The sequence below is a fragment of the Leucoraja erinacea genome, chromosome 7 (assembly GCF_028641065.1).
Source record: "Leucoraja erinacea ecotype New England chromosome 7, Leri_hhj_1, whole genome shotgun sequence".
Lineage (NCBI taxonomy): Eukaryota > Metazoa > Chordata > Chondrichthyes > Rajiformes > Rajidae > Leucoraja > Leucoraja erinaceus.
The window spans coordinates 69062868-69082875 of record NC_073383.1 but is presented as its reverse complement, the minus strand read 5'-3'; the positions used below and the strand labels follow the sequence as shown (position 1 = coordinate 69082875).

Here is a 20008-nt window from a genome sequence, read left to right as displayed (position 1 = left end):
TCTCCAGAGGTTTCCGTTCAGGTTTCCTAAGAGGGACAGGGGTATTAGAACACAAATTGATGGATGACAAGATATAGGTGACAAGAAAGTTTACAATGCAGGGAGGTTAGCATGAAGTGCATTAAAAATAATCTAATTTAGAGTAAGTAAGGCATGGACTGGGGTAAATGGTCTGAAGCAGGAGCAATATCATGAGGTAAAAATAGTGATTGCATAGATATCTGGTCTAAAATTACTCTGTGGGCAAATATCACAGCAAGGTTGCAATCAGCCTTAATAATGTATCAGAGACCAGGAAATAGTCAGTAACTAATGAACGATAATAAAAGTAGAAAATGTGGGGAAATACTCAACAGGTTAATCTGCATTACTTCAACCAGAACCATTAACTCCCCACAGATGCAGCCTGACCTACTGAGCATTTCCAGCATTTTTTCTTTTCATTTTAGATTCCCAGCATCTGCAGTTTTTTTTAATATCAATGAATGAGCAACTGGTCACTGGACACCAAAGACAATAGCTTTCTGCATTCAGGGAGGCACAGTGGCACAGCAGTGTTGCTGCCTTACATAGAAACATAGAAACATAGAAATTAGGTGCAGGAGTAGGCCATTCGGCCCTTCGAGCCTGCACCACCATTCAATATGATTATGGCTAATCATCCAACTCCGTATCCCATACCTGCCTTCTCTCCATACCCTCTGATCCCCTTAGCCACAAGGGCCACATCTAACTCCCTCTTAAATATAGCCAATGAACTGGCCTCGACTACCCTCTGCGGCAGAGAGTTCCAGAGATTCACCACTCTCTGTGTGAAAAAAGTTCTTCTCATCTCGGTTTTAAAGGATTTCCCCCTTATCCTTAAGCTGTGACCCCTTGCAGCGTTAGAGTTCCGAGTTCGATCCTGATTATGCGGGCTGTCTGAATAGAGTTTGTACGTTCTCCCTGTGACCGCATAGATTTTCTCCAGTATCCGGTTTCCTCCCACACTCCAAAGATGTGCAGGTTGGTAGGTTAATTGGCTTCTGTAAATTGTCCCCAATGTGTAGGATAGTTTTAGTGTATGGGGATTGGTGGTCAACATGGGATCGCTGGGCCAAAGAGCCTGTTCCTACACTGTATCTCTAAACTCAACTAAGCTAATTCCATTATTTAGTTGACAGAAAATTCTACTCATTCATTTCAAATATTAGACAAGCAATCTGAACAAACTTGAGGAAGACGGTCAGAGTAAAATTGGCTTCCATTAAGTCAAATATTGGAAATTGCTCTGTTTGTGTGGATGAGAAATAAGAGCGGTCAGGAAAAAATGCTTGGGGAGTGTCAAAGTAACAGTGGGTAAAGAAGCCATTGTTCCCATTCTTTGGGTGTAACTGGACAAAGAATAATGAAAGCAAGGAAACTCAACCTTGCCCAGCTATGTAATGGTGGTGCAAGATTAGAGATGGATACACATGGAAGTGCAGATGCTGAAATCTTGAGCAAAACACAAAATGTTGCAGTAGTTCAGTGGGTCAAGTCGCATCCATGGAAGGAATGGATAGGCGACGATTCGGGATCAGGACCCTACTTCAGATTGACTGTAGTAGGAAGGAGAAAGTTGGAAAAGAGATGGGAGATAATAGGTGGATACAGATGAGGGGGAGGAGGGAGATGGGTGGAATAGGTGCTGAAGGTAGGTAGTTTGGTCAACCATATTAAAAGCTGTGGATGAGCTGAGCAGAACGAAATAGGGGAACATATTTTTGTCACTGTCAGAAAGGGTATCAGTTAGATATATGCCATTATGGAAGAATGGCAATGTTAGAAACAAAAAAAAGGAAGATTGGAGATGGGAAGAGATTCAAAAGGAGGAATGGATCTGGGACTTAATTCTTGCTGGATAGAGTGTGATTCAGGCCGGCAAGCTCAGGGACATTAAGCAGAACGATGCACTTTAGGATAGACACAAAATGATGGAGTAACTCAGCGGGACAGGCAGCATCTTTGGAGAGAAGGAATTGGTGGCGTTTCTGGTCAAGACTTTGCTTCAGACATCAGCCCTAAATCACTACTTTGAATGTTCTTTCCAGAATACTCCCTCCCCTACTACAAGGAGATTCCTTCGTTATTCCCAGACTCAGCATTGGGTGGGAATTATACAACACTTGTATTCTAAGCCAAATTTGAGGGGAAACGAACCATAAAAGGCATCTGTCAATGGGAATAATTGTCACTGCGATCCAGTCTCAGTGCAAAAATCATCAAGTAGAGTTTCAAAATATAACTTCCCATGCTCTGATACTTCCGCGCTCAACTGATTTATTTGTGTCTGGTGGGTGAAATCAAAATCTCCAAAGCTTTAAGATTATTGAAAGTGATTTATGGCATTTGGCAAGGTGGATGCTTGATTTTCGTGGTGGATGCAGTCCCGTGACTGACTGTTCTATATTTGGGGCCAGGAGGCTATATTTTACCACCCAGGATGAAATGAGGGAGAGCTATTGCTCTGACAGGTGTTCATTGTCAATGATGTCTCCCGTTCCTCCTGCAGCCAACACGCATGCCTTCCGCCTGACGCCGGAGTCACTGTGTCTCCTCTTTCATTCACTGCAAGACAATGTTCAAGTTGCATCATGTCAGAGTGGGAGGATCAGTTGTGGCTGGGTAATAGGATCTGTCAAACAGGTCTGATATTTGATAAATTGTGCTGCTTGCTTTGAAGGGTAGGATAATAAATTAAGCCTAATTGTCACAAAGCTTCATGCAGAACCGTGATGTTAGCTGTATCGCCTGTTCCCGCTGTTAACTTTACCCCTGCCGTTGTTCACCACACCATTTCAGAAAGTTGCAGAGTCTTACAGCCCACCCCCAACAACGTTCTCGCCCCACCCCAAACAAACCAGGGTCAATTCAGCGAGGATCATGAATGTAGAAACAAGGAACCATGGATGCTGGCTTACAAACCAGCTGGTTTACATGGATAGGACAAGTTTGGAAGGATGTGAACCAAACACAGGCAAGTGGGACTAGTGTAGCTAGGACATGTTGGCCGGTGTGGGCAAGTTGGGCCGAAGGGCCTGTTTCCACACTGTATCTCTCTATGACACAAAAGTCACATAAACATTTTCCCTGGCCTCTCTTATTACTCATCCACAAAAGCAACAGAGCAATTTTTGACTTAATATTTGACTTAATGGCAGCCATTTTTTTTCTTTGACCGCCTTTCTCAAGCCTGCCACTGTTCAGATTACTTGTTGAATATTTGATATGAATGTAGAAATTTCTGTCAACTGAATAATGGAATTAGTTTAGCTTAGTTTTAGTTTAGAGATACAGCGTGGGAACATGCCTTCGGCCCAATGAATCCACGCTGACCAACGATCCCTGTACACCAGTTCTATCCAACAAAAGATGTTGGAATAAGTCCGCGTAATAAGGCAGCATCTTTGGCGGACATGGATAGGTGACTTTCAAGTTGGGGACCTTCTTCAGACTGTCTGAAGAAGGGTCCCGGCCTGAAACGTCCCCTATCCATGTTGTCCAGTGATGTTACCTGGCCCGCTGAGTTAGTCCAGTACTTTGTGTCCTTTCAAGGATAATGTATTCCCTGCAATATGGGGACTAGATTGAGAGGACAAAGGACATTTGTTGTCACATACACCAATTGGTGCAGTAAAATTTGAGTTACCAGGCAGTACACAAATAAGATAAACGCAACACTATAGAATTTAACATTAAACATAAAAACATCCCCTCATAGTTTCCCACCGTGAGCAAGGGAGATGAAGGCTGGCAATAAACAGGCTGCTGAGTGCTACTAATGCCCTGGTCATATCAGACACGTGCTTGGTCAAACTAGTTGCTGCTGTTGCTGCTCTAGTTACAATCCTTAGAACTGTAGCATTGTATGTGTAAGTCCAAGAGGCAGTCCAAGCCAGGTGACTATTCGTATGCTAGCCACAGGAGCAGATCTATAATCGCTCCACTCTCTTAAATCTCTACTCCTGCAGCAACATTTCTTATACACTGTAAATGGCTCGATTGTAATCATGTCTTGTTTGCAGCAGACTGGATAGCATGCAACAAAAGCTTTATCACTGTACCTCGGTACATGTGACAATAAACTGACTTGAACTGAACTGCTTAACGTGATTGACCTCGTGATTCAGAAGTGGTTGCAGAGCAAAGCAGTGTTATCAATGCCCCCTCCATGTCGCACACTGTCAAGTGCAGCTTTGGAATGTGGTATCTAGGAAGTGGAGGGCACTTCTAACTCTGGCGGGCTTGAGCAGTTCAAGAGCTTTTCTGATGAGAAACACGTGGAGCTCTCCAACAGCGAAAACCACCACTTTGAAAATGAGCAAAGTTTTGCATTTGTAATTGTTCTTCCTGGCATACAAGTTGGTAGTGTTATTGATAATGACGAGGTTGTCTTCAACCACAGAGCAATATCTTTAAATAGTTTACATGGCAAAGCAGCAACAGTTGGAATTTCATCATGTGTGACAATGTATTTGGGTGAACTACTGAGGCTAGAAAATGTACAATGAAGAGTAGGACCTTAGGAAGTACTAAGGAGTGATGTTTCTGTCCAAGATTTATAAGGTCATGTCATAATGAACAGTAGTAGAATTAGGCCATTTGGCCCATCAAGTCTACCCCGCCAATCAATCATGGCTGATCTATCTCTCCCTCCTAACCGCATTCTCCTGCCTTCGCCCCATAACCTCTGACACCTGTACTAATCAAGAATCTATCTATCTCTGCCTTAAAAATATCCACTGACTTGGCCTTCACAGCCTTCTGTGGCAAAGATTTCCACAGATTCACCACCCTCTGACTAAAGAAATTCATCCTTATCTCAAGTACATGGCTGGCACAGTTGGCGCAGCTGTAGAGTTGCTGCCTTTCAGTGCCCGAGACCATGGTCGATGCTGACTGCGGATGCTGTGTGTACAGAGTTTGTACAATCTTCCTGTGAAGGTTTTCTCCGGGTGCTCCGGTTTCCTCCCACACTCCAAAGACGTACAGGTTTCTAGGTTATTTGGCTTCGGTAAAATTGCACTTGAAGGCTGATGTGGACATGGAGGACATGTTTCCATGCTCTCGGACGTTGTGCTACCAACTTTGGTCACAACATATCTGCTCCAGCATTTCAAACAGACCCAATTTTGCAATATATGTTGTGTTATGGTGTGGTTTCGCATCAATGTGGAGAGGATGTTTCCACTAGTGGGAGAGTCTAGGACCAAAGGCCATAGCCTCAGAATAAAAGGACGTATCTTTAGGAAGAAGAAGAGGAATTCATTGGAATTCATGGAATGCATGGAATTCATTGCCACAGAAGGCTGTGGAGGCCCAGTCAATGGTTATTTTTAAGGCAGAGATTGACTCCCCTCCACGACAGATAGATCAGCCATGATTAAATGGTGGAGGAGACTTGATGGGCCGAATAGCCCAATTTTGCTCCTATCAGTAAAGAACATAGAACAGTATAGACTGAAAAAAGGTTCCGCCCCAAAACGTCACCCATACTTTTTCTCCGGAGATGCTGCCTGACCTGCTGAGTTCCTCCAGCACTTTGTGCCTTTCTTCGGTATAAATTGACACCTGCAGTTCCTTTCTACACAACGATTTACATGGTTGGATTATTTAAATTCGGAGTGGGAGGGAAGTAAATTAATTGACTTTTGGAAAAAATTAATCTATGGAATGAGGATTCTTGTAGCTGTGCCAGAGAGAAGGCCAGCGGGCTGTGTATTATGAGTGTTTCACATAATATACACGGGCAAGATACTATCTGAAGCTAGATGAATGGAGTCAGTCTGCAGTGCAGTGTTAATCTGGATAATCACTCAGGACATTAATTAGGCTTGTTTTTATTTTTCAAATTCAAGACGACAGATTTGTGGAGTTTGATGCTTCATGTGTGGCGAGGAAGAGCGAGATGCGAATGTAAAGGAGCGTGAGTGTTAAAGATCAGTAACGCAAACGCAATCAAAAAAGCAATGAAACTTTCCCTCCCAACTAAGTCAGTGTCACCTTAGTAGGAAAAAAGAACTGCTGACAGACAGAGAAAGCTGGAGTAACTCAGCGGGTCAGAATAGGAATAGGTGACGTTTCGGGTGGAGACCCTTCTTTAGAATCAAGGGAAAGGGGAACGAGAGATATAGACGGTACTTAGTACAAATGAATGGAAAATATGCAGAAAGTAATGATAATCAAATACATGTGGAGCCCACAATGGTCCATTGTTTGCTGTGGGATAGGTGACAACGAGTTGACACGTTGCCTATTCCTTTTCACCAGAGATGCTGCCTGACCCGCTGAGTTACTCTGGCTTTTTGTGTCTGTCTTCGGTTTAAACCACCAACTGCAGTTCCTTCCTACACAAAGAACTACAGATGCTGGCTTATACCAGAGATAGACACAACCTTCTGGAGCAACTCGGCGGGTCAGGCTGCATCTCTACTTCAAAATAATCATCAGTGAACTATAATGAGGGTCATGTTAACTGGTCTAAGTTAGGCAAAAATGAAGGAGCTGGCACTAGCCTTTGGGTAGAGGAAGAGGGAAATGTTAACTCATCTTAACGATCTTGATTACCATTCTGTGATCTGTGCTGGAAAATATGTTATCGGATATCAACAAAGGCAGGATTGGGCTTGATAATGCACCCATAGTGAGATATCCTCCTGACGCTATCTGGCACGGCTCTGCATGATGAATGCAACTTGAATGAGGTCATGAGGCTGCAAAGCAACACATCTATCAGTAGGCAGTGGAGAAAGCCAAGCAGAGGAATGCTTTCTAGGCATAATCCTTTCAGAAGGCAGTGTTGAATTGCCACCTATTAGTTACAGTATCTGTATCTCAACAACTCAGTGAAAGTGATTTTTGCTGATTTTTTTTTACAGGCATACCTTGTTCTATAATGATCAGCAAACAGGAAAGACAGTTGGTAAACATTTGTGGTTAAACTCTGTGTTTTAAATAGACTGATAAGAGCAATAAAGTTGAGCAGTGAATGACGAGGTTAAGCTCTTTACCCAGATTGTCAAATACTTTAACCAGAGCATATTAAATGACAGCAGTTAATTTGCATTGTACAACCCCTACTCTTTATAATTTAATTAGAGGCATGTAACAAATAAAACAGTTACATTCAAGTGTTTATTTTGCGCAGTATTGCGTCTCCTGTCATTATTAACAGTGCTTGTTGGCTCTAATGGGCCTGTCCCACTTCGGCGACTTTTTAGGCGACTGCAGGAGACTATTCAGTCTCCACATGATCACCAACATGTTCGAGGGTGGTTGCCGGGGAGTCGCCTTCATGGTCGTGAGGAGTTCCCGCATTCTGGGAACTAGTCGCGGCCTCATTATGGTCGGCGCAAACTTTTCAACCTTGAAAATTTAGCAGCGACTAGAATGAAGCCGCCATGGAGAGTAGCGAGAATTCTCGTGCCGTAGGTGGGTCGCCAGGAGGTCCTAGTGGGTTGCCAGGAGGTCGAAGGTTCTCGTAGGTTGTAGACGGTGCTGACCAGTGAATTTCATTGGAACAAAGGGAAAAAAACGTAAGCAGTAATTTTCAGAACCAAGGATAACCGACCGGTAATGTTAAATGTCCGCCGAACTTCACAGCCGTGTATCTCTGGCTTCTTAAAAGTTGTCTCCACTACTTCTCCCTCCTTCCCCCTCCCTCTTTTAAAGGACTTACCATGCACTGTGCTTTTTAGCTTCTTAATTACAGCGCCAACCTTTCCTGTTCCTCGCGGTGTGTGTCTGTATCACATTGGCTTTGCACCGTGTGAATTTCACTCAGACAGCGCTCCCCCCTCTAGCCCTGTCCCCTGCCTGCATAATGGGCTGGAGAAGGAAGCGGTGTGTTTGTGTGTGTGTGTGGGTTCCACTCTGACAGTCGCCGTTCCAGTTACCGGATTTTCAGGCGACTACCGGCAACTTGACAGTCACCGGCAGTTGCCTGAAAAATCACCAAAGTGGGACAGGCCCATAGGGGTGATGGGCTGGGGGTGACACAAATGCAGTAAAATGGATGAATGGGTTGCCTTAAGGAGCGATAAAGTACACCAGGTGTGGACTCCTGGATATCGGTGAGACCAAATGCACGCTCAGCGATCGTTTCGCTAAACTTCCCTGCTTAGTCTGCCTAAACCTACCTGATCTCTCGGTTGCTTAATACTTTAACTCCCTCTCCCATTCCCACACTGACCTTTCTGTCCTGGACCTCCTCCATTGTCAGAGTGAGGCCAGCACCTCATATATTGCTTGGGCATCCTACACCCCAGCGGTATGAATATTGACTTCTCTAACTTCAAGTAACCCTTGCTTTCCATCTCTCCATCCCTCCCTATTCCTAGTTCTCCGACCAGTCTGACTGTCCCCCTCAATTAATTTTTATCTCTGTATGCTTCGTTGTCACCTTCTCCTAGCTAACAATGGTCTACTCTGCATTTGCCTTGATCTGCATCTTCTTTGATGTCTGTTTTTCACACCTTGCCCTTCCTTATCCCGATGTCTATCTCTTCCTCGACTCACAGTCTGAAGAAGGGTCTCGACCCAAAACATCACCCATTCCTTCTATCCAGAGATGCTACCTGTCCTGCTGAGTCACTCCAGCATTTTGTGTTTATCTCTAGTCTTTACTTCCTTGAGTTTGGTGGAACGTGGTGATCTCATACAAACATCCCGTGGAGCTTGATAGTGTGGACGCAGTGCGGATGCTTCCTCTGACCTGAGGTGTCTAGAACATGGGGTCATGAGAAGACATTCCTTCAGCCTGTATTGGTTTGGTGTGGTTTATTTCCATTCCATGTGCCAAGATGCAGTGCAAAACCTTGCAAGCTATCCAGTCAAATCATACTGTACACGAGTACAATCAAGCCTGACACAAGTACAGGAGATAGGGAAAGCTTTTGAAATTCTCAGTAGGGTTCAGAGCAGCTGTCATTGAGTAGATTCGAAACTGAGATCAACAGATTTTTGGATACAAAGTGAATCTAAGGATAGTTTAGAGAAAAAAAATCAACATTGGTCTTTTTGTATGTCGGAGCTGGCAGAAGAAGCCAATGGCCTACTCCTCCTGTTTCTTTTATTGTTGTGTTTGGCTTCAGCAACTTTGATCAAGGAAAGAGGAAAGAATTGAATGAAAGATGCAGCGTGGAAACAGGCCCCTCGGCCCACCAAGTCCACGCCGACCATCGATCACTAGCTCGCTGTTTTCCCACTTTCTAATCCGTTCGATTTAGAAGATTGAGGGGGGATCTTATTACAAAAATCTTAAGGGGTTGGACAGGCTAGATGCAGGAAGATTATTCCCGATGTTGGGGAAGTCCAGAACAAGGGGTCACAGTTTAAGGATAAGGGGGAGTCTTTTAGGACCGAGATGGGAAAACCATTTTTTACATAGAGAGTGGTGAATCTGTGGAATTCTCTGCCACAGAAGGTAGTTGAAGCCAGTTCATTGGCTATATTTAAGAGGGAGTATGGTGAGAAGGCAGGTACAGGATACTAAGTTGGATGATTAGCCATGATCATATTGAATGGCGGTGCAGGCTCGAAGGGCCGAATGGCCTACCCCTGCACCTATTTTCTATGTTTCAATGTTTCTCTGAACACACTAGGGGGAATTTACAGAGGCCAATTAACCTACAAACCTGCACGTCTTTGGGATGTGGGGGAAAACTGGAGCACCCAGAGGAAACCCATTTGATCACAGGGAGAACGTGCAAACTCCACATAGCACCTGATGTCATGATCAAGTCTGGTGCTGTGAGGTAGCAGCTCTACCAGCTGAGCCTCTGTGCCACCCAAATTCCTGATGCGTTTATACCAGAGTATCAGTTTCGGAAATTAAAAGTAATCTGAAGCAATTTAATTCCTATTAAGTAATAATATGTGCATCTAAGGTTCTTGAAAATAATTGAAGAATATTCCATACAGCCTTTCTGGAAGATGCTACATAATTTCCAAAGGCTGGCAAAGTTATGACAAAACTCTGAGACAATTTTACGGCCTTTTATCCTCTCCCCATTTTTTGGTTTCCGACAATTTTTATCGTTACATAGTTGCATTTCTTTTCTCTTAAATTAATATTTTAGTGTTAATTAAAGAAATGTAGACAATTTAGTTAAATCTAATTAGGTGCAGATGAGATATTTGTTTTTTTTTTTGCAGTTTATATTGAGAAGCATTCATAAATTGTACGGTAGCTTTGATTTTTGATGTCTTGATTCCACGCCAAAATAACGAAGCGAGGGACCCACCCCAGAGTGAAAAGCTTGATCATTCCACTCCGATTCCTTTGTACTCCGATCGTTTTCTCATGATTTATAATAATTAACAATTTTGTATTCAGTTAAGTTTAGTTAATTGTCATGTGTACCAAGGTACAGTGAAAAGCTTTTGTAGGGTGCTACCCAGTCAGTGGCAATTACAATTAATTACAATTGAGTCATCCATAGTGTACAGATAGATGAGAAAGGGAATAAAGTAACATTTAGTGCAAGATAAAACCAGTAAAGTCCGATCAAAGATAGTCCGAGGGTCTCCAATGGTGTAGATAGTAGGTAGACTTACAGAGAAAGGTTGAATAAGTTAGGTCTTTATTCTCTGGAGCGCAGAAGGTTAAGGGGGGACTTGATAGAGGTATTTAAAATGATGAGAGGGATAGACAGAATTGATGTGGATCAGCTTTTCACTTTGAGAATAGGGAAGATTCAAACAAGAGGACATGACTTCAGAATTAAGGGACAGAAGTTTAGGGGTAACATGAGGGGGTACTTCTTTACTCAGAGAGTGGTAGCGGTGTGGAATGAGCTTCCAGTGGAAGTGGTGGAGGCAGGTTTGTTGGTATAATTTAAAAATACATTAGGTAGGCATATGGATGAGAAGGGAATGGAGGGTTATGGTATGAGTGCAGTCAGGTGGGACTAAGGGAATAAAGTTGTTCGGCACGGACTTGTAGAGCCGAGATGGCCTGTTTCCGTGCTGTAATTTTTATATGGTTATATGTTATAGACACAAAAAGCTGGAGTAGCTCAGTGGGACATGCAGCATCTCTGGGGAGAAGGAATGGGTGGCGTTTCGGGTCGAGACCCTTCTTCAGACTAGTTAGGAATAAGGGAAAACGAGAGATATAGACGGTGATGTAGAGAGATAAAGAGCAATGAGTAAAAGATATGCAAAAACATAATGATGATAAAGGAAACAGGCTATTGTTAGCTGTATGTTGGGTGATAACGAGAAGCTGGTGTGACTTGGGTAGGGGAGGGATAGAGAGAAAGAGGGAATGCCAGGGTTGTTTGAAGTTAGAGAAATCAATATTCATACCACTAGGCTGTAAGCTGTCTAAGCGAAATATGAGATGCTGTTCTTCCAGTAGATTGTAGTTCAGGACTGCTCTCTAGTTGTTGGTTGGATGGTTTGTTTGCCTGATAACAGATGGGGAAAAAATGTCCCTGAACCTGGAGGTGTGCGTTTTCACTCTTTAGCTTTAATATGACATTTTTTTGGTATTACAATGCGCCAGTGAAGTACTTATGGGTGCTTGACTGTTTCAAACATTCCAATAAACAGAACTTCTTGCCTTTTAGCCATCTGGAGCCTAAGCCCAGAACCGAAATCCTTCAAAAGGCAATTTTACAATGTTCAATTGCATTTAAACTTGCCTGGACTAAATTAAACTCAAATCCCCATGAAAACTGTGGGTAATTGAAGGTACAAGCACGGGAATGTGGATAATTGAGGCTCTATTGTACTGGCTCCATTCTTAAAGCTCCATTTAGGCCAGTTAAAGATATAAGTGCAATTTAGTGAATTCTGAACCAGTACTAACGCTGTACAAAACAACGTCTTTTACTTTAAAGTCGAGATTTTATTTAAACAGACATGAATTACGATGGCCAACTTAAATATTTAAGAGTGCACGTAAAATAAGCTTTGATATTGTTTGCTGTCAATACTTGCCTTTTCTGTTTAAGACATTGAATGTTTTGGCTCCAATATTAATCCTACTTGTGCTTAGCTAGCAATTACAGACACGGAAAGTAATTTAACAATTGGTTGAAAACCTCCCAGCGCTGGTGTGCAAATAGGGTGTCATCTTGATATTAAACCAGGCCTGAGCTGAATATTCTCCCAGACTGCTGGTTGCTGTGAATGCAAATCCCACACTTTTTTATTTGTGGGAAAAGGAAGCGAGCGCCTGTGTTGGGGCTGGAGGCAAGTTCCTGTCGTGGGACGTGAGCCAGGTCTGTCTCATTCATTGACGCCGAGAGAGATTGCACTGAGGGCAGGTCAATTGTCTTGTCTCGGTGTGCAGTCGAGGTGAGGGCTAGCAGGGTGTGTGTAGCAGGACATATTACTAACCTGCCGTTTACTGTGAAAGGTTATGCAACAACGCTGATCAGGAATAGAAAGCATTCCACATGCAGGGGGCTGTTCCCTTTGAGAGGTATCTGCCGCTGGAAACTTAATTAAGCCTCCTTCCTGCCCTGTCATTCATAAAATCGCCAGCGTACAACAGCACTGATTCTCATTCACAAGATTTGTACTGGAGGGTGGCAGCGATGTCAACATGTGTGAGACAAGTATTATTGAATGACTAATTGGGTAATTGTCAAAAATGAAAGAAGAGTTTCAGAGAGGACACAATGAATTTATTATAACCTATTCTTGCTCAATTTTGCTCATTACTTAGTCAGCCAAAACAAAACGAAGGAAAGATTCGCTAAGGATGTTGTCATGTTTTGACAAATTAAAAACAATGAATTTTCTCCCTGACTCTTCTCCCTGCCTTTTCCCTTATGACAGTAGCTTAGGCCGTTTGATTGTGGCCGTTAACACTGAAACAATTCAAAGTATCCTCTTTTAATCTGTCCAATTGTCTATCTAACAAGGGAAAAAAGTAGGTTTTCTTTGCATGTGTGTCGAGACACTTAGGAAGATGAGAGGCTGTTAGTGGACAAAGCACTTAAATTGTCAATAGCTTTTTTTTTTAAATCTCTTTTTATTTTCTCATTGCCAGACAAGAATTTATGTGCCAAGTCAAACAATAGCAAGAAATAAAATGGTACAGACTTGGCAAAGTGCCAGTCTCTTTAAGTAAATAAATGCATTTTGAATCAAAGAGCTCTTGTTTGCAGTAGGGAAACGAACTTCGATTTATTCATGGTGATTAATTCATGTTAAAAGTTTATTAAGATTAAAAACAAAGATAGTGGTTGGATTATGCATTTGTTTTCTGTCCTGATTGTGTTCAAATTAACCCTCTTAGCATTGGGCAGTTAAATTCAGGGCTAAAAGTTGGATTTCAATGCAAAATATGTCCTCTCCTGCTGAAGTTTAGTCGTGTTTGTTAAGCTGATGCCCAAATAGTCATGACAACAGCTGTAAGTGGGTTTAAAAATGTTTTGAGCCTTGTGATACTCTATTGCCGCCCTCATCCTTTCCACTCGTCGCGTTAATTTCATGTTTCATGTATTTTGTGTTTTTATGACTGTTGGCAGATCAATTTTCCTCCTGGGATAAATAAATTTCTATCGTATCGTATTGTATCGTAACCAAAGTGATACAAGCACAAAAGGCAGCAGATATTGGAAATGTGGAGTAAAAGTAGGAGATGTTAGGGATACTCAGTCGGTCAATCAACATATGTAGAAAGACAGAACGAAAAGTTTCAGCCTGATGGACTTGCTTCACATCTGGTGTGATGGATGGTTTGGTCCAGATCCAGGGGGGATAGAAAGAAAAGCCAAAGGAAAGTTCTCCAATGTCAGCAGGAGAGATTAAATGATTAAAAAAAGGGGGGTTAAAATTGCATGGCAACAAAAGTCTAAAAGAGGTGTAAATGCAGAATAATTATCTGGAATGCAGGAAATGCTGGAAGTGTTCATTACCTCAACGTCAACTTGATGTTGAGTGTGTATGGCCCTTTTGCCTAGTCAGAAGATGAGGTGTTATTCCTGGAGTTTTAAATTCAGTTAATTGCAAAACTGGTCTCAGTAAAAAAAAAAAACAAGCAAATTCTTGTAAAAGACCATCTGATTCACTAGTGGTCTTCAAGGAAGAAAATCAACTTTCCTCACTATGTTTGGCAGTTACACAACTCGAGACCCACAGCAATGTAGTTAACTCTCAATTGCCCTCTGAAATGGAGAACTAAGGGCTCAAAGTGGATACTCTTAGTAACGGGCAATAAATGCTGGTCAAATTGTTCACACCCATGTTCCAAGGATGAACGAATGGTCTCATCCGACCAATATTTGGGATGCTGTAATTTAATCAATGTCGTTAAACAGTGAAGATGGGGAGACCAGGCTTGTGATTGATCATTGACTTGTGGCCTCTGCTGGTGCAGTGGTGCAATTTTCTGCCTTGCAGCACCGTAGGCCCGGGTTCGATCCTGACTATGGGTGCTGTCTGTACGGAGTTTGCATGTTCTCCCTGTGACCACGTGAATGCTCCGGTTTCCTCCACAGTCCAAAAACATGCACGTTTGTAGGCTAATTGACCTGCAAATTGTTCATAGCATGTAGGGTGGTGCTAGTGTACAGGGTGATCGCTGGTCCGTGTGGACCTGATGGGCCAAAGGGCCTGTTTCCATGGTGTACCTCTAAAGTCTAAAGGATGTTGGTTCAGGGCTGGAATGGAATTCACTTATATGCTTTCCTTCACAACGAAACACCCCTGTGAAATTTAATTAAGTCCATACATGTAAAATGGATAACATGATGAGATATCAGAGGGAAGCCATGAAGTATGGAAGTGCTGTGGAGCCATCCAGCATCTGGAAAGTGGGGACCGGTGGGAGTGTGTATTATTTCAAAAGCTGTTTCTAGTTTTGTGCTTCTCAATTCAAATTGAATGCTCTAAACCTGTTCAAAATTCCCTTTTATTTTTTTGGCTTTGCTTTCTAGTGCTCAATTTCATTTTCCATGGTTCTACAGTTTCAATGTTTAAATGGGTTTGCTGACAGTTTTTAAACTGGTTCATTTAATCCTTCTTAATCTGACCCCATCTGTTCACTTCTGCTTGCCATGCGGGTTGAGTTACGCCCTACGGTGACACTGAAATCCCAAATCCACCTTGAAAACAGATCTCTTAAAATGCAGTGCGCACACACACGATACGATACGATAGAACTTTATTCATCCCAGGAGGGAAAGTGATCTGCCAACAGTCATAAAACACAAAATACTTGAAACATGAAATTAAAGTGGCGAGTGGAAAGGATTGGGGATGTGCAAAGATTGGGGAGGAGTTGGGGAGGGGGGGGGGGGGGGGGGGGGGGGGAGTCAGTCTACCGCACGACAGAAGGGGGTGGAGTTGTACAGTTTGATAGCCACAGGGAAGAAGGATCTCTTGTGGCGTTCTGTCATGCATCTTGGTGGAACCAGTCTGTCGCTGAAGGTACTCCTCAGGTTGACCAGTGTGTCATGGAGGGGGTGAGCTGTATTGTCCAAGATGCTCCGCACTTTTGAGGAGCATCCTCCCCTCCAAGACCACCTCCCGTGAATCCAACTCCGCCCCCTGGATGGAGCCAGCCTTCCGGATGAGTTTGTTGAACTATTGGCGTCCGCAGCCTTCGCCCTGCTGCTCCAGCACACGGCAGCGAAGAAGATGGCACTGGCTACCATCGATTGGTGGAACATCTGCAGTAGACATCTCTGCCCCTTCTTGTACACATCCACGGAATATCCCGACAGTTTGGAAATGCGCCCAAAGTCTCTGTCATTTTGTATCAGTCCTCACACCTAGCCTTGGGAAACAGGGCATGGTTCTTTACTAAATGGCCAATCTACTGCGTAGAAAAACATGAGTGATTTTCATCACCTTCACATGATGCCTTCACATCAAGGCTGTGATACAATCTCTGCATCACTTTAAAAGACAGGCTCTCTCTGCCAGCTGTAAAGTAAGAGCTTCCAGTGTGTGAATTCTATTATTGATGTGCTTAGCCCGACACAGCACATGCTGTGGGCTTCTGCTAAGATCAGGAGGAGGCACCCTTCAAATAGTGGCAGCTTTTAAATTGAAGAAGGCAAGCCTATGAATAATGAGGCAAGAGTCAGAAATGTTTAATTGTAATATATACCGGCTACTCTTACATGTGGCTGCTTACCAGCCCCGTTAATGCAACAACACATGATGATGATGATCATCATTAACATATGATGAGCGTTTGAAGGCACTGGGCGAGTACTCACTGGATTTTGAAGGATGAGGGGGAGACCTCATTGAAACTTACCGAATAGTGAAAGGCCTAGTTAGAGTGAACGTGAAGAGCATAGAGTCATAGGGTGATACAGTGTGGAAACAGGCCCTTTGGCCCATCTTGCCCACACCGGCCAACATGTCCCAGCTACACTGGTCCCACCTGCCTGCATTTGGTCCATATCCCTCCAAACCTGTCCTGTCCTGTCCATGTACCTGTATAACTGTTTCTTAAACGTTGGGATAGTCCCAGCCTCAACTACCTTCTCTGGCAGCTCGTTCCAAACACCCACCACCCTTTGTGTGAAAATTTACCCCTCAGATTCCTATTAAATAATTTCCCCTTCACCTTAAACCCATGTCCTCTGGACCTCGATTCACCTGTGGATGTTTCTACTAGTGGGAGTGTGTAGGACAAGAGGCCTTAGCCTCAGAATAAAATAACATACCTTTAGAACGGAGATAGGAAGGAATTTATTTGGTCAGAAGGTGGTGAATCTGTGGAATTCATGGCCACAGATGGCTGTGGAGGCCAAGTCAATTAATATTTTTAAGGCGGGCACTCGGCCCTACGAGCCAGCACCACCATTCAAAGTGATCATGGCTGATCACATGACTTCCCCCCCTTTTTGCAATTTTATTTAGGTTATGGCATTTGTAGATTAATTGGCTTGATATAAATGTAAATTGTCCCCAGTGTGTGTCCCATTAGTGTGCGGGGATTGCTAGTTGGTGCAGACTCGGGTGGGCCGAAGGGCCAGTTTTCACACTGTATCTCTAAACTAATCTACGCTATGACCTATTGCACTGGCGAAGCTTTAAAGAGCACCCAGGAGCAAGAGATTGAAGTCATGAAAGGCTTAAGGTATCTAATACACTCAAGGCAGTGACCATTGGCTACAGACAGTTTGCAAAAGTAAGGAACTGCAGATTTTCTATCTTCCAACTATCACTTGCCAAGCTTTGCCCCGCCCCCCTCTCTTCCGGCTTTCTATCCCCTGCCACAATCAGTCTGAAGAAGTGTCCTAACCTGAAACATCCAGCTTCACCAGAGATGCTGCCTGAACCACTGAGTTACTCCAGCACCTTGTGTCTGTTTTTTTAATTAACCAGCATTGCAGTTCCTTCCAACACATTGCTTTTTTGACGAGACATTGCTGCGCCCACATTAACTGTTGTATTATCCCGCATTACAGCAGCGACTGTTCCGTCGGGAATAAAGTTCACCAGCACTTGACACATACATGATTATCAACCACTGTGTAATCATCCCAGCACGTTAAGATTCAGTGTGAAACAGAATGCACGGCATTAACTGGCAACCTGAACTCGTGCAGGCACCCAGTGCACAGCTGGCAATAGCCTCGCGTCTTTCTCCAGATGAAGGAAGCCAAATAACTGAAGTTCTTTATAAGAAACCCTGCTAAACTCTTTAAGATTGAGCATTGGTATAAATCACTAGAAGTACCCTTCAGCTTTCAATTCTGCATTCAAACATGCACACCTTGGTTTAATTAAAGCCAAATTAAAGTTGGTCTGCTATAAAAGGTGGCAGGAAACCACACCCAACTATTAACGGTGAACAGTGTTCACCAGGGAAAATGTGCACACATCAGCCCTTTTCTTCCATAAAGCACCAGAAAGGGACAAGGCTGTCTGATCACTTTGACCAGGCTCCATTAGCAGCAGAGGAAGTGTGTGCCTTTTCTGCATGATTAGCCTGTGAATTTAAGTGTTTCTGCTACCTGTTGCTTTTGAAATCCTTCTGTCAGACTGATGACTTGGGTTTTGTTTTGGTCAATCATTGCAAGTAAACTTCTGATTCTGTGTTCATCGGACGGACTTTGGCGTAGTGAGAGCACCACCGATAGCTGAATGGTTTAATTTGAGTTTAGTTTAGTTTAGTTTAGAGATCCAGCACTTCGGCCCCACTGATTCCACACCGACCACCCATCACCTGTTTACACTAGTTCTAAAGTTATCCCACTTTCGCCTCCCCTCCCTACACATTAGAAGCAATTTACAAAATTCAATACAATTTAAACACCGCCTGCCATTCCTCGGCCCATTGGCACAGTTGGGCGGCACAGTGGTAGAGTTGCTGCCTTGCAGCGCCTGAGACCCGAGTTCGATCCTGACTACGGGTGCTGTTTGTATGGAGTTTGTACATTCTCCCCGTGACCTGCGTGAGTTTTCTCCGAGATATTCGGGTTCCTCACACACTCCAAGGACGTATAGGCTTGTAGGTTAATTGACTCGGTATAAACTAAATTGTCCCTAGTGTACGTAGGATAGTGTTAATGTATGGGGGTCGCTGGTCGGCGCAGACTGGGTGGGCCAAAGGGCCTGTCTCCACACTGTATGTCTAAACTATAACCAAATTAGGCTGTTGCTTAAATTCTAGATAGCCTTCTTTACTAGCCACTATACAACTGATTTTAGTGTTATCCAAAAACTTACTAACCATGCCACCAACATTTACGTCCAAATTGTTAAAGTAAATAACGGAGAAAAGTAGGCCTAACCACATGGTACACCACTTGTTACATGCCTCAAGTCTGAAAATGTTGTATCTAAGTGGCTAGTTCTCTGGATTCCATGCGATCTAACCATCTGGACCAGTCTACTATGTGTGAGTAGTTGTCAAAGGACTTGCTAAAGTCTATGTAAATAACATCTACCACACTGTCCCCATCGATTGTATTGTTAACCTCTTTAAAAAAAAAAACGGAGTCAAATTGGTGAGACATGATTTTCCATGCACAAAACCACGCTGACTATTTCTAATTAGTCCTTGGTTTTTTCCTTAGATAGAGGCACCACATTTGCCATTCTCCAATCTTCTGGTGTCTCATCCGCAGCTATTGATGACACAATGATGTCTGTCAGTGGCCCCACAATTTCCTCCCCAGCTTCCTACAATGTTCTTGGATACATTTGATCAGGTCCTGGGGATTTATCTACCTTAATGCATTTTTTCAATGTTCAGCTGGTGACAATACCTCCAAGTACTGTTATTTCAGTCCTGCTTTAGCCATAAGCCGTAAGACTTTCATGTTGGTATTTTTCCTGGCAAGATGTCAATGTCCTTCTCAAGGAGGAGTTTTCAAAAACGTGACCATTTGTAAGTGAAGCTGTGGGGGGAGAGACATGAAAGAGCCATGCACTCGGCGTTGTGCGAGGAATGACATTACTCTGAAACAGTAAACCACTGACCTTTGTTCCACATTTCCAGCTGCTTTGAATCAAGATGCACAATGTAAATATGAATTTACTTAGTTAGTCCACAGTGGAAACTCAGCCTCTTGTCTACTTAAGAAATACCGACCTGAAATCTCGCTCAAGCAGAATTTAACATTGAGCTTCGAGTTGGCTTTTTGCTCCAGCCCGCTTCAGCCAGCGTTGTATCAAGGTGGAGTTGTGTGGCACATTGTAGTTTGAGACAGAACGATAAGTCGGGATGTTAAGCAGCATTGCACATAAACCAGTAGATCAATTTCATCATTCCTGAAGAAGGGTTTTGGCCCGAAACGTGACCTATTTCCTTCACTCCATAGATGCTGCTGCACCCGCTGAGTTTCCCCAGCATTTTTGTGTACCTTCGATCTCTTTCATCTCCCTGCCACGCACTTGAACCGATTTCTGAACTGCTCCTTTTCGGACACATACGATTTCATTTATTTATAGATATTGTTTTTATGACACTTTATAAATATTCTTGTTTTGTTTTTTGTATGCTGTTTCACACTTGCTTTTTATTCTTTTATTCTGTTCGAAATAAAGAATAATAAAT

General features: G+C 43.2%; 1 protein-coding gene across 2 annotated transcripts in view; it reads left to right on the top strand.

The window, feature by feature from the left end:
• The window catches only part of gli2a (GLI family zinc finger 2a), a 442689-nt gene that overhangs the window by 294960 nt on the left and 127721 nt on the right, over positions 1-20008 (top strand). The gene's annotated exons all lie outside the window — the stretch shown is intronic.